The sequence below is a fragment of the Adelges cooleyi genome, unplaced genomic scaffold, assembly GCF_023614345.1.
Source record: "Adelges cooleyi isolate 19-005CV unplaced genomic scaffold, UGA_ACOO_1.1 ACOO_flye_CR_arks_rails_tigmint_CR_PRNA_574, whole genome shotgun sequence".
Taxonomy (NCBI): Eukaryota; Metazoa; Arthropoda; class Insecta; order Hemiptera; family Adelgidae; genus Adelges; species Adelges cooleyi.
The window spans coordinates 5,904,180-5,920,497 of NW_026096268.1; the positions used below are offsets into that span (position 1 = coordinate 5,904,180).

The 16,318-nt window shown below is 30.9% G+C and overlaps 1 protein-coding gene across 3 annotated transcripts in view; it reads right to left on the reverse strand.

Moving 5' to 3' along the window:
* The window catches only part of LOC126843006 (glutamate receptor ionotropic, NMDA 3A-like), a 116,853-nt gene extending 105,561 nt beyond the window's left edge, over positions 1-11,292 (reverse strand). Inside the window, exon 1 of one of the 3 annotated variants that reach the window (XM_050580295.1) lies at positions 11,181-11,292. The gene's annotated coding sequence lies outside the window, so the exon portion shown is untranslated. The remainder of the gene's footprint in view (positions 1-11,180) is intronic. The other 2 variants (XM_050580296.1, XM_050580297.1) reach the window with 2 other exon arrangements.
* Between the last annotated feature and the right edge of the window lie 5,026 nt (positions 11,293-16,318).

Below are 16,318 nucleotides of genomic sequence, written 5' to 3' on the forward strand. Positions count from 1 at the left end.
AACAAAAAATACCTTACGAAAACGTTACAAATAGTGTGCATTACAAATAAAACAAGGCTGAACGTTTGACCAAGTGACAAATCTTTACTGCTTGAGTTAAATATATAAACAGATTTAAGATTACAATACTCAAGTACCGTTACATGGATTTATTTTAAAGGTTAAATTTGAAAATCTTCTTTGATACTCACTGTTTCTTTAAACAAAATATGTTAGTGTAAACATTTTTTTTTTTTTTAATTTTTAATGAATATATTGCTGGGTTTTGGGTTTGGGTGTATGCCCGTTTGGGTTTGATGAACTCTTGATTTACGGTCAAGGAGGCGGACTAGCTAGGGGTGCATGCTTATGAACTGATCAGATGTACACTTTGTATGGTTACATTATTTGAATGAAGCATTATTATTGTAGGTACATTTTGAAGGAGAGCTATAATGTTTTATTTCAATTCTCCTTCGACCGATCGGTACCCAGTGCGTCTCTGTCGACACGTTTACTGGCGGGTGATTGAGAATTTGATAAGTGGATGAAAATCAGGTATAGACATTTTGATAGAAATAGGATACAAGAAATTACAACCGAGAAAATCTTAACCCAAATGAAATTTTAACTACAGATTTGGGTATGTGCATTTTCCTAGTAAAGTGCCCATCTCTACAACAACTTATTTCTAACATGACAGGTCGAATATTCTCTAGGGTAGGACGGGAGGCAAAAAGCAGAGACGAGATGGTGATAAGATCAAGTTGATAATACTTCATTGAGCTACATAGGCGACAAGAGATGATAGGCGCTTACACTAATGAAAGTTTCATTTTTTGCTACACATTTTTTCCTAACACGCCAACTTACTCTACCATGACAAATAAGAAATTCAAACTGGCCGTAAATGGGGTCTTAAGTCTTAACCCTTCTACAATCATGGCTAGTATCTGTAGACTCTAGCAGCATTGTACTGACCCGTCTACTAGAACAAATCTCTCTCTTTCTTACAAAAAAAAACCAAAGTTATTCTCATGCTGAGAACGCGCGGCTTGATTGTTATGCATATTCATTTTGTCGTTCAAAGTCTTTAATTAGATGGAAACAATTCGCCTAATTAACAACCTTTACACCGTACACGGCGTCTGGCGATGAATTTCGAGCTTTTGCGGCGATAAAACGAATCGGTCGCCCGAGAGTCGCACAAGTCGACAACTATACCATGCGGATCCTCCCCACAAATTACATAACCATACTCACCGAAAATGGGAACCCATGAACGACAAAAGTTTACAAAACTACATAGTTTTGACCGTCCGGACCGATCTAATTACTGTGCTGGTCTCGCCGTTATTTTATCGTTGTAAGCTCGTCCCTTAGTTTTCAAACACACTTACATAATTAAATCTTAAAGCTGTCGTCAATTTCAATTATTTGCCGGATAAGTTTCGACCCAAAAATCACCAAGTTGCGCAAAGAATAGGTAAAAATTATATTTTCATTTATGCTAACGATAGACAAATGCCTATGATCTCTAATTTAATATATTCAAGACCTCGGAATAGGTTAGAATCTATTGTATTGATAGAAATAAAGACGACTACGATAGAAGTAGATGAAGCAACTGGTAAAAGAGTGAAGACTTAGTTTCATTTTGCTCACAACAAGTCGACATTGTGCACTGATTAACCTAACCTAACCAGATATTTAGGAAATCCGTACTTCAAACTCATCTCTAATCCCTATATTCTCCTACCCGGTTGGTTTAACCATATGACTACTGATAAAACAAAGATTATTATTAAATATTAGCTTAGTAAAGCGCTTAGTAATATATCTAAAGTTTACGCCGTAAGACGGTAATATTTTACTTTAACCCCTCTTCGTTTTCGCCGATAAAATAATCATCATTTATTATAACTCGCTGCGTTTGCCATTAGATAAATGCATAATTAGGTATAATACTAAACAATTAGTTATTTTATATGTCAAGTATAGATAGCAGAGATTCAATACTAGTACCTATCACGTGTTATGTAGTTTAAATATATTGAATTAATTTGTATAATCAAAGTACAGAATTAATAAACATACTATTATTATTTTCGCCTTATGCTATGAAGAAATTTAGGTCGGACAGCTAAATCATATCCCAAAAAAATCCTAACCGTGAAAAAAAGGCCAAGTTCCAGATCCCTTCCCAAAAAAATCAGCCTATCAAAATATGAGCCTGTTCAAATCGGCGGATGGATATTCACGCCCTCTCTAAAGCGGCATTAATTTTTAGAAAATTGCAATTTTCAGGTTTCACTGTTTAGTGTCTACTCCACATAACTTCTTGTATTTATTTATTTATAACTCACTCAGTTATTTTTAATATCCACCAAGTGGTCTAAAACCTTTTACTCTATAATCTATTACTCGTTTTAATTTTTTATTTTTCTAATTCTTATTTTTTTTTTTTTTATTATATATATATATATATATAATGCATACAATTGTGTTAAACATCTGGCACCTGATTGGAGCCGAAACGTTTGTAGTCGAAATGATATTTTTCCACTACCTATCAAATTTATTACTATTTCCGAACCAGTAACCTCTTCCGATTCAGTAGCCACCAACGTTTATCTTTGAGGTTTTTAATTTACTGCCTTTTAACTGCTTCGAGAGTTTAGAGATTTCTGATTTTCAACTTTAGTAGCTTCTAGATGGCTATTGAATAATACGAAACGCTTTTGTAGCCTATAATTCAATTTTTTATGAGTATGATAATAAAGCTTTTTTTTTTTGGCTTCAGTTTTTGCTGTAATGGAGTAGTGGAACACTTAAAAAACTATGTTATATTTTATTACGCTATATTTTCACAAAATTACAAAAAAAAATCCATAGTATTTTATCTTGTTGGATATTTCAAAACTTTTTTTTTTTATATAACAACCTTAATCCCGTTTATAATAAAAATGAAACAAGATTTAGAATATTACGATAAGTTTAGATATAAAGTGTTTTTGTTTTTATTTTTGGATTCAACGGGATGCTAAAGAGGTATATTTATAATGGGTTTTATCTGCGTTTGCAAGTAATTTGATCAGAACATTTGTATGCAAAACTTAAAACACACAACTACTGTGGCACTTAATGTTTCAAGAGAGAAAGGTATTCGTGTGATTTGTTGGTATTATGTTGGTTACGAATTTTTCACACAAGTGTCTCGTGGCATACGCAAACAAAACACTATTATTATGTAAATCCATTTGCTACACAGGACGACAATGCAATCACGGGCCCCGAAGGGTTTAAAGGTATCAATAGCCTGCCACTCAATGTGCGCATCACTTGGTTTTTTGCCCGGCTTTTAATCACTAACCCAAACATACATAATACAGCGGTGGGTAGACGTTCTAACTGCAAGGTTTGTTTCGTATACCGGTGGTTTAAACTTGTTCCTAATGCTCGGGCAAACACACCGAAAATCATTTTCTCCGCCATTAAAGACAATTTACACTGACATTAAGTATTTTTCACGACACAAGAAGATTACAATAACCGTCACACACACACTTGACGTTCTAGACAATACCTAACAGTTTTGTACACTTGACGGTTTAGTATTAGGTTACATTTATTGCTATTGCTGAAACATACGATACAGTTTTGTTACTGATATTTATATAAGTCTATTTTGACCGCAATACCCGAAATAGTACACATAAACTTACGTGTATTATGTATTGTTAGCTTATTTGTTCACTGTGTTACTAAAAAATATTTTATCAATAACCACCAGTGTGTAATAACTAATAAATGTGTGTATATGCAGTATGTGTCTATAATACTACATATTACGTTTTTAACGAAATATTGACCACGAAGAATGTGATCAACTATATTCAAATAATCAAGTACCTAGCTAGTTGAATTTATCGATGGTCGGCTGATCGCTAGGGAAAGTGATAGTTAACCAATGAAAATCGACAAATAGAATAAAGTATTCATTTACAATTTTTTCCATGCTAAAAATTATCTACAAATTCATTTAAAAGTTCCTTGGGGAGTTACGCTAACACGCTAGTTTAGATGTACTTCGTTATATGAGTTTTATAACACTATAATACTAGTAGAACTTTAGAGCGTTTGAAATCACTGATTAATATAGAAAAACAAACAAAATGTATGTTGATTATTAATACTTCCCTGCGATCTATAGTGTACAATTGCAAAATATTACCTTGCACAGAATTTATAAAAATTTATATTTTGATAAATGTGGAAAGGACGTGAACGTAATGTTCTTTTTATAGAACATTAATTAGAAAAAACGTTTTTTATAGCTACAGTAAAAAGGCTCTGACTTTGTAGATTTCATATATTTTTTAAAAATAGTAAAAGTATTACATTTTTTTCAATTAAAATGTATAAAAAATGTATTATTCGTATTTCCCAAACAATTAGATTAATCTTATATTTAATAGGTAGCCTAAAGATATGGATGGACCGCCATCCAATATTAATTTACACGGACAACACAGATTTGTGGTTTTCTTTTCGGTAAATGGATTCTAGTGGACGGCAATTGTTTAATGACTCGACCTCTGTGAGAAAATGTTGGTTTTATAGTAGTATCGTCAATTCTACTGTGAAATTACAAGTACAAGCCAAGTGCAGTCATTAATTTGAACCCATTAACGATTCGGCGTCCATATAGTGTGTTCTTCGGTTTTTCGAACAGGCCAATATGTTCATACATCCCTTACTTGTAAATCAAAAATACAGTGCTTTGTTGATAACTCGGCGAAGCATTGAAGTCCATTCGTTTTTAACAGAAATTTCGGTGAAAACATCACATACGTTTTTTCTTTCATTGAAAAAGATTTTTTTTTCCTTTACCCGGCGTTATATTAAAGCCTGTATAATAATATTATTATGTACCGGTAACCGCCCTAACATCCCGTTTATTGATTCATTTTTTTTACATAACATACCTAAATAATTAAACAATTCCAAGCAGTTTGATAGTCAGTGCATGATTTATTCAAGTTAAATTAACACTAAAACACATTCGACGGTTAAACATAACAATTGAAGCTATTACTACAATAATGCGTACTAATCTAGGCATAGCCAACTTTTCGGCGCTTATTATAATATTATGTTATTTATCAAATTCAATAAAGTAACATAAAAATAACATTTGTCTTATTCAAATAAGTGTACGATTTCTGCTGAATTCCTATTGAATAAAACATATTTTCTGAGTCTAACCGCAAACGTCTCATACACAGCACGTACCAATCCGGGCGTCTTGCCAAACCGGCTGGAAGTGTAAAAAATATCGACGTCATCGGGAATTTTCTAGAACAACATATAATGTTGTTCAATTTACCTAAAAAAACAGAAAAGAATATCTAGCTTGCCATTACGTCGAATGATAACTGAGTTCGAAAACTCTTTTAACTCGAAATGTGTTTACTTTAGTAAAAAAGAAAAAAAATCAACGTCCATGAAACTCTACCAACTTGGAATGTGACCTTTTTTCAATTTAATAACAAAAATATGTATAGAAAAGCACTACGTACTAAAGGTAGAAACAAATAGTTGCCTACCTAAAAACAATCTGAAAAGGATGCCGTTTTACTGTATACTGATAGTTAAATTGTTTTTGTCGATCAAATATTGATTAAATAACACATTTTTTATGGTATTTTTAATAACGGAAGATAAATTTCCTCATGTATATAAACTATATACAAATTACAATTGAACAAAAACTTGTTTTTCAAAATTGAACATCTACCATACATTTGCAGTACCCGACTATGTTTGCAATCCTTATTATCATTATTTTGTTGAAATATTTACATTTATTTTTTGTTGATGTTATAGCCTAACGAAATAAATAAAATAACTGTTTAAAAACTAGTATTTTTTTAAATAACTAAATCAATTTACGCAGTTAAAACCATTTTTTTCGCAGTGTTAGGTATTCTTTCGGAACTTCCTCGATAATTGTTTTACAGTTAAGTGTGTACAATGTACATTAATTTAATCATTTCAAAAAATGTATCACTGACAGTAAAATAAAGCTTTAAACTCCTTTTCTTCACACTATAGCTCTCGGTCATATTATATCTGAAGTTTATATTATATGTTATCGTATAGACAGAAAAAGAGTACAATAAAAACTATTTTAGTGTGCTAAAGATAATAATAATATTTATTATTCCGTTTATTTTTCAAAGTTTTGTTACACATTTTAATGTAACATCATAATATTAAACCTACTTAGTTGCCATATTTTTAAAAAATGCATTGTTTCAACGTGGTCGTAACGGAGTAATGCGCAACAATAAATTGTTATAAAAAAGTTATTCCGAAGCAATATTAAAAAATATAATATAGTTTGCTTGTAGCAATAGAGTAACCCGGAACAATAATACAAATTTAATGTTCTGTCAAAATAGGAATGGAGTAATCCGGACCACGCCTTATTACTCCGAATGTCTGAATGAAATTCAATTATCCTACTAAAATCATATAAAGAAAATATCAAAAAGGAAAAGACACCATTGTCATATAGAAATACCTAATTTGTTATTAAGTGAGTAGTACAACATGTGTAATTTTTTTTTTTCATTGACAGTTTAATTAATTAGTTAAAATGTGAAATATTTTTCATTATTTACCCCCCCAAAAAAAAAAAAATAATCTAATAATTTAATTTAACTAATTGTTTTAAACAAATATAATTTTTATCATAACTCGTAAAAGGTTTGTTTTAATTTGTCATCAGAAATGAATTGTTTAACAGATATTTTTAATTATGTTAATCGAAAATATTTTTCAACGTGATACATTGGTAATAACGATAAATGTGATGTCCGCCAATCTTACTTTTAATACGACATTGCAAAAACACCAAATAATCTCCTTTTAAATATAAAGAAAACCGCGAAACAAAATAAAATTTGATCCAACGTTTCTTTCCATCATAAATGTTTAATCCTTACAGGTTTTTTTATAAAAGCGATTATCCAAAACGACTCTCTAGATATTTCCACTGCGATAGGCTTAAAGTGTATCACAATAATTATGCACTTATATAAGATAAATTAAGATATAATAAAAAAATAATAAAAACACTTAATTTCATAAAAAAGTATGACGCAAACGGTTCTGAAGAATCGATTTGATAAAATATAAAACAAATGAATTTTAGCAACAAAAAAAAAAGTAGCAAAGAGCATTGGCCTTTTTGACGTGGTGAAATATATCTTGTGAAAACACAGAATCTTAAAATAGTGAACTGACGTGGGTTGAGTTGAATTAGGTTGTGCATAAAAAGCTTTATCTTTGTTGTGTACAAATGCTATTTTGATATATTATCTAGTCAAACAAAAAACAGTCATCAACAACAAGTTTTTAGGTTACCAAAGTTTGCAGAAAAAAATACAACCGGTAAGAAAATTTACAAAAATAAATATTTTCTAAGTAGGGAACATTTAGTTATGAGTATCTACTTAGCATTATTAACATAATATTATTGTATTGTTTTAACAAGTTTAGAGTAAAACATTTTGTTTTTTTTTAATTATTTTAGGCGACCTTAATCAATATCTTTGTTACAAAACTATTATGGACTTGTTTAACATTAAAATGTAGTATATAATTATTATAATGACAATAGCAAAGTAAAGTTAAATTAACGCTTAAAATTTCAAAATAAAAAGTACAATTTTTAATTTAACCAGACTTGAGAAGTAGAATACAAAATGCTTTTATAACGAGTATAAAAAAAGTGAAGTTGCGGTAGGTACCCAAGGCCTAACAAACTCACATTTTAACAAACAAACAAAAACGACAATCGTACAGCCATATTAAAAAAAATTGCTTGTTCCTAATTAACCACTCGAAGTTTGATAAAAGCATAGGTATGCGGTGAAAAGCAATTGTTCCACAAGTATTCAAGATCATATTTACATTCTAGACTCTTTCCGGTAAAAGCACATACTGAATAAATACACGATTTCAATGCACATTAAATAATAATATTAAACAAATTGAATTTCCGTGCTCTTTCTGTCCAATGTTACAAACACAATTACACATTATTATCCTTTACGCATTTCACCTTAATCATAACTTACAAGACTAACAAAAATGTAATACAATTTGTAGTTTATTATTTATATTTGATGTTTACCCAATGAATACACCGAAGACGAAAAAATAAAATTACTTAAAGAGTATCACAGGGTAAGGCAAACATTATACACATTATTGTAGGTCAGCCGTTTGTTGTATACAACAAGCGTTTGTGTATATCTGTATTGTTGTTCAGCTATATACTTTGTTGGTTAATTTTCCACAATAGGACATAATATTATATAGTTTAACACTACCGTGTATGTTTGTTCCTGTGTTGTCAATTATATTATTTCCCAATATCATCAAATAGTTATATTATATAAAGGGGTGATTGGTTAACCGGTATGACTCGGGCAATATCTTAAAAAAAATTAAACTTTTTTTTAATTATTCTTTTTCATGGTTTTATAGATATTAGTTAGCCAAAATTTGATATATTTTTTTCAAAAATACAAGGGCATAGAGTATACTTTTTATCTGTACGCGGTACATAACCGTATTTCACCTCCCGTTCGAAATTTTACTTATACTTCAATAACTTTAAAATGAGTTATTCAATACTAGTTATCGACCAATCGAAATTTTCAGCATATTATTCTTAATTTAAAAATTTAAGTTAATATACACGTCATAATGTGTTCAATAATATTATATATATATATATATATATATATTACAGAATCTAATCATATTATACAGTATAACCATATTATATCGCCTTAAATAATAAATATATTTTCGATTGATCGTCGTTGAGTATTCCTCTTGAACAAAGCACGCCGCCGGTGTTTTGTATTCAAAAGAACGCCTTCTATATTATCATGTACACACTACTCGAGCGAAGGTAATCCAAAGAAAAGCGTTTTTATTTTATTTATGGCTCTGTTCCGACCGCATCTCGATCAAGACATCGTCGACGAGCAATAACCATTCGACACATTCTGTTACGTTCCACTTTATCACGAATAGCGATTGATATTGGCATTTTTCGCACATAAGGTACACCCAGCAAAATATTATGTTCAGTGCAATCTAATTTCTCTATGTTACCCGAGTGCGGTGTTCCAGTATTATATATTTTAGTCACGATAACATTGTACATCTATATGTTTCGTTTTAGTAGATTAATTTGCATTAATAATAGTTTTTTATGAGACGTTTTCATAAAAAAAACACTAATTGAGGACGTTCATACTGCACGCCGAGCAGATAGCACACAGTGTTTTTTTTATCAATACCTGTTTTTATTTGTTTTTTTTAATTAACGAAAGTCGCACAGTCATTGCCATCATACGTTACACAATATTACCATCAGTCGTGCAAAGAGATAACGACAAAAATATTTTGACCCGTTCGACTGTTGGAACTTTTTTAATGTTAATTTTATTCAAGAACAGCTAGCGATTAATTTGTGTTCGTGTCAATAACCTATTTGAAATAATTTAAAAAATAAAATAAAACTTTTATCCCCTTTTTATTATAATAATAAAGATTACACGACTCGGGCGAGAGTTGTAGGGATTATTTATTAAAATTAGAGGGAAAAAGAGGAATATATATGTTCGCCGTTTATACGCATAATATAATTTAAACATAAAATATATATATTTTTTAAAACATTGCGAATCGCCGACGCCAATGAAAGGAATATTATACGGAAACGATAAACCATGTATTATAGTTCTTTAAGTGTAATAATTATTATGAACAAACAAGAAAGTTTTGTACAAACTCCCATGGGTATACAGTATACAAATATTATACTGTTCATTTTTATTACTGCATAACTTCCAAAAATGTGTCGAACCAAAATAATATTATATTATTACACCGAGTGAATAAATGTATACTTAAAAAATATCGTCGGCCACGTGTAAACTCTTTAAAGTCGGATTTCAGCGAAAACGCTACAGGCACTTCCGTTGCGGTATTAAACGAAAACCGCATTGAATGTTCCGCATTAACCGTTCATAGGTACCTTGTTAGGTCTCTATTATTATTTTTTATTTTATCTAACAACAATTTCTTATTAAAACGTTCTCATGTACAAGTATACACAAACGAATTTCAACAATATGAACGCATAAACCTAATAAAATACACTACAATAACTATATATTATGCAATCAGTAGACAATATTATTTTCGCAGTACCGAAAAATGTGCTCGAAATCTTTCAACAATTGATTGGGAATGTAAATAATAAAGGTAAATTTTAAAAATAACTAGTTCAAACGAGATTACTCATATACTTGTAAAAATGACCCGCCAAAATGAGTTAAAACGTAGCGCAGTTTCATAGAATTATTATTGCTCAGTGTTAGGAAAATTTCATTGAAATAAAAATAATGAATAAAAAATTAAAGTTGTATTCATTAATTGATATTAAAATAGAGTTCTTTATTCATAAACACATCATTTAAACTAAAAAAATAATTAATTGAAAAAAATTAGCAATATTTAGAATTAATGAATAAATTATTAAATTGTTTCCAATAATATTTCAGTACTTAATTACGGATTAAGAATAAATTGTAGCGTTGAAAATCAAAAAGATAAAAGTGATTTTTACAAAATTACTTAAATAAACATTATATTTCCTATATATTTTTATGGGTGATGTTTATTTGCTCTTTTTTTTAATATCTACATGGAAAATTGAGGACAAATTTCCAAACTCGTTTGAATTGAAAAATATATTGTCGACAAATAACGTTTGATCAACAATTCTTTATTGAAAAAAATTGTCAATGTACAATATTTGGTTGTCGTCACATCCATCGGGAACGAGGAATCACCGAATCCGAACAAAATGTTATTTAATAAATTATTTAAATAACATTTTTCAACGACGTCCAAATCCGAATTTTTCTTTTCTGATCTTTTCCCCCAATCACGTGGTCAAAAAAGAAGCCTTTTATTTATTTAAAAAAAAATTTGCATGCAAAACAAAATTTGTTTTTCAATCTTATTTTCATATTATATAAATAATATACATAATATATATATATATTATTATATAAACGTCAAAGACACTGCGTCGGTCTTACCGTTGATGGTTGGACTCGTGTGCTGGACGACGGTGGACGATTTCCTTCGGCCGGTCCGACTGACGAACACGCGGCTAGACCGTACGGTAGCCGGGCGGCACATGAATCCGAGGTGGCGGCAGCGGTGACGTATGAATGCGTCCCCCGGCGGCGGCGGCAGCGGCGGCGGCGTGCCCCTGTGTCCCTGCCGCGGCAGGGAATAGGCGAAACGGTGGCCGTCGTCCCATGTCGGCGGCAGTTACTTTGGGTCATGACGGCCAGAGGGCGTGCGCCCGTGCACCGGGGGAGGATCGATCCCGGCAATCCCGCCAAGAGGATAGATTATATTTAGCCGGCTTTTTGCATCCCCTTGGCGGTGCATCGCCCGTACACGGTTGTGCGTGGAAATTGCGCTTAGGCAACATACATACGGTATCGTCGTCGCCGTCGTTATTGCCTGGACGACAACCGCGAGAGAGCAAACCGGCAACCGTGAACAGGAGAAGATAGCGCGAACGCATTGGGCCTCGGCCCAGACAAAATGTAGAGTCTGTCCGTGTGACGTCAATCCTTTTCTTTGCCCGGGTGTTAGTCGGGACGAGCATTGTACAAGTGCCCCCGAACGCACCTAGCCGCGGTTGAATAAACACACTCCTGCACCGACCGAAGAGCGCGATATTACACGTGTCCGGACCTGTCAAGCACAATAGCTTAACACCCTCCCCCCTTTCCCCTGGAGTTTTTAGAAGCCTCCCGAGACACTAATTTCAACACCTTGAAGATAAGCTTTGTATTGACCACCGTCTTCTCTTAGTACTGACGAAAAGGCAGTAGCGAAAAGAAAATTCCCTGAATGAAAAATATTGTTGCCGATCGTCCTGTATTATGAAAATCGCAGTATTGAAGAGCACCACCGGGGCTTACAGGGTTGGAAAGTAACTCAATTTGCTACAGGAGCGATGTTCCCTGGCCATTCTGAAAATGGGAATTTTCCAGATGCAAGTAATATCACGTTTAAAAATTAAAAATATGAAAAATAATAATATACTGGTCCGTCGGACTGATTTAGACTGTTTCAAACGATGTCAGACGAATTGTTAAAAAAAAATAATAATAATAATAAAATCATAAAATTGATAAATTTAAATAAGCCAATTTTATTCGTAGAAATACAATAGGTACTTCTTATAAGTACTATCGTCATTTAAAAGGTATTCTGTTCGTTATTTTTAACGTAGAGTCAAACAAAAAAAAAAACAAGACGCATAGCCACGGTGATAATATTTATTCGAGTGAGTAAAACAATTGCAATAATAATAATTATTATTTTCCACCCTCTAGTTTCAGTTTGTTTAAGAAGCAAGCAGTCCTCTCAAGAGCTGACAAACACAAAACACGTTAAATATACTTATAATATAACGAACTCTTTGTTGGATATTTATTTTATTTACTAATGTCCGTGTCTTGTACATACATATAACGCACTAAGTAATCCTACATAAACTTTTCACACGTTGAGAAAATCCGAATGTTAAACTAACAAACGCGAAGCTCAAACACAGCTCTCTGTCAACACAGTATGTGACAATATCGAATTTATAAACTACTTAAACAATATTTATTATTTATTTGATATTGAAAATGTTCGTTAATAACTGTTTTATTTTTCCTTAGTTTGTACTTATAGTACATAGATTTACATAATATTCAATTATTAGACTCAAATATCCGACACTCGGCTATATAGAATAATACATTTTTTGGTAAAAATAAATTACCCAACGACTAATGAATAATTACAACGTTATCGTGGGAAAATATAACGCCGTCCATGACCAATCTATAAAATAGCCGAAAACTTTTAAGCCAAGTACCACGCCACATTTATGTTTCCATTATTTATACAAATAAAAAAAACGCACAACCACTCCAATCACAAAGTCCACAACTTTTTACATGAGTTATAAAAACCAAATACAATTATTTCCAACACATTGACCATTAAATAAGGAAACAAATCTAACGAAGCCAAGTCAAACCCGCGTCCGAAATCCACACAAACAAAAAGTTTCCCGTACTAAAACATATTTCCAAAAACGTCCCAAACGCATTAAACTCGATTGATGGTATCTACCGAATTGAATATATTACTGCTATAAACAACATCACACCAACATCTAACCTTATTTCAGTTTCTCCATTTCGCACAATTATTATCTGTGCGTTATCCATTAAAATGTAAATCTAGGTGTGGAAAAACAAGTTTCGGACATCAAAGACACAAAAATAAACATAATACCCATAGTTAATTTCCGTCTCAAAGAAGTATATCCACAAACAATAAATACTGGACAATTTTCTTCTTCGAGAATAACAAAAAAATACCCTATTTAAAGTGCTTTAAAATCGCCTCTAAAGTTTTGTTTACAGCTTAGAAAACAAAAATCACAATTCTCTAATTTTTTTGTTTGTTTTAAAAAAAAAAACCAAATCTAAATTAATTATAACACTAGTTCTGAATTCAACCGAGAAAATAGAATAAAAAACTCTATTTGATACTTTTTTTAAAAAACTATTCAAACATACAAAAAACGCAGATAACAATGTAGTAAGTTATAACTTTGCTAGCGATTTAAACAATAATTTGTCGTGCTATAGAAAATCTTAAACAATATTTTGTTTCAGCTATAAAATTTATTGTATTTAAAAAAAAGTCAAATTTTGTTATACAACGTTATTGTAGTTAAAATATAGAAGGTATTAGTGTTTTTTTTTACTATAAAATGGTTAAGCTTTATTATTACAGGTAAAACTAATAAATTTAAAACTATTGTATTACACAAAACTATTAAATCTATTAGAAATCCAAAAATATATTGTATGCGGTTTCTTTAAATTCGTTTGTGTTTTACTCAAACAAAACAACAGCCATTCATATTTCACGTAGATATGTATATATTCAATATAAAAATTGTAAATAAAAATATATTAGATACGGACTAGTGTAAGTCGAAAAGTGATTACCCCCCCCCCCCCCATTATTTTTAATAAAAAACCGTCTTTGTCGTTTATCCGTTTAACACAAAAAACTCGTATAAAATTTGATTTTTTTTTGTCTTCGTTCGGCATCATATTGTCTTTTAACTCGGGTTTTATTCCAAGTGTTTGATGATGGCCTAGTGATTTGTTTATTTTTTTTTTTTGGTACATATTCTTAGTTCTTAGTTTTCGTTTTTATACACACCTACGCAGCCGCTACATTACATTATCCAATAACATAATACGCCCTTATTCGGTTTCCACAGAAAAAAAAAAGAAATCACTGTTGTAATATTATTTTTTCTATAGACTATAACCATGTAGGTATACAGATGCAGGAGTGTAAATTTGTCTTCGGGCCTAATGACAGGTTATTTCATTGTGTTCCGTATCTGTTCGGCCTTTTTTTCTACCTCACTTCCCATTTTCAATAGCAAACAAACCTAAATCCTAAGTCAGCTTACACGGCATTCCATTATTTCACACTTCTCTAATAGAATTTTTATGAACACTATTGTCCACGCGATAAATCATATAAGTTTATTAGAAAAAAGAAAATCGTTTCGTAATTCGAATTTATTACATTCAATCAAAAACCTACATTTGATGTTTTTTTTTCAAATGACTTACACTTTGATTGTTTTTATTATTATATGACACGCTTTAGGATAGGATTAAAAGCCTCAAGTTTCTTTGCACAAAACGACGGAAAAAAAAACATTATGTTTTTTTAATAACTTGCAATAAATTACAAATTATAACACAAAGAGATTATCAACTCGGATTAAGCTTAGTAAATCTCGTTTTTTTAATTACGTTTTGTTTGTGTAATATACTTTTTGTTAAAATATATATATATAAAATTAGTGTCTTATGCAATTGACTAGTAACAAATTAAAAAATAATCAACGTACCACGTCCAAACAGGATTTACATAGCTATTATGTAAATGTGACTACTAAGTTTATAAGTAAAGTTATAAGAGATATATTATGATAAATTATGTATTAGTGTTTTAATTTTCTAGAAATTAATTATGCTTAAGCAATTTTTAATTTAACTTGCGAATAGTATGGTTAAGAAAAGTTTTCAAATTATTTTTCCTACAAACGGTGCTGTGAAATTTTAGAATAATTTAGCTCAGCAATACTTTTATTTATTTGTTTATGGCTTTACGTTTAAAATTATTCCCTTCCATCTAAGTAATATTTCTATTACAGCAAAGCTATATTGTAAACAATCGTGTTAAATTTTACTTTTAGCAATCGGCGTTTGCGGGACTCACTAGGAATTTTTTAAAAATCTAAATTAGTTTATCTGGTCTATTCATAACAAATGAACGCTTAAAAATCCTATAGGCGTACGTACACGGGTTGTTCAGGATTTTTCTTTTACTTTGAATAACATCTATTTTATCAATCCTCTTGCCACTTTCCAAATAATCCAAACACATTTTTAGTGACGCACGCAAAAAGTCTGCGGGGAGTACATTTTGCATTTGAAACATATTGTATGACACCCTCATCAAATATGTATGTGAGCCATATTCTACTTGCCACGTCTATTTCGGTTTCTCTATTACCTTGCTTAACTTATCTAAAATATTTCTCTACTCTATTATCCAATTGATTTCCAGACATTCAAGAAGGTTTCAACAACATTAGCTCTCCAACACACTATAGCCAAAACATTCATAACTGTATTCCAAATCTATACTTAAATTCTCAATAGATTTTTTTCTATTGCTGTAACATCAGCCTAGCACTTTCATCCTATACAGTTACAAAACCCGCAAACAATAGATTAAGGTTTTACATCCGACCTATTTTTTTCCACAAGTTCACACATAAATTAAATAAGTATTGTTAACAATAGTTAAGGTAATTTTTTTTTCAAAAATACACAAAAAAAATGAAATTTAAATTCAACAATCCTATTATATTATTTGCGCGCGTGTGATTATTTTCACCGACAAATATTTACAATCAAACTATACAAATACATTTTCAATTAATAAATACTTTTAAACGAAATTAACAATTTTAATAAAATACATTATATCAATACGAGGAAACCCGTAAAAAGTTCCTCGACATGGACGAAACTATATTTTATGCACA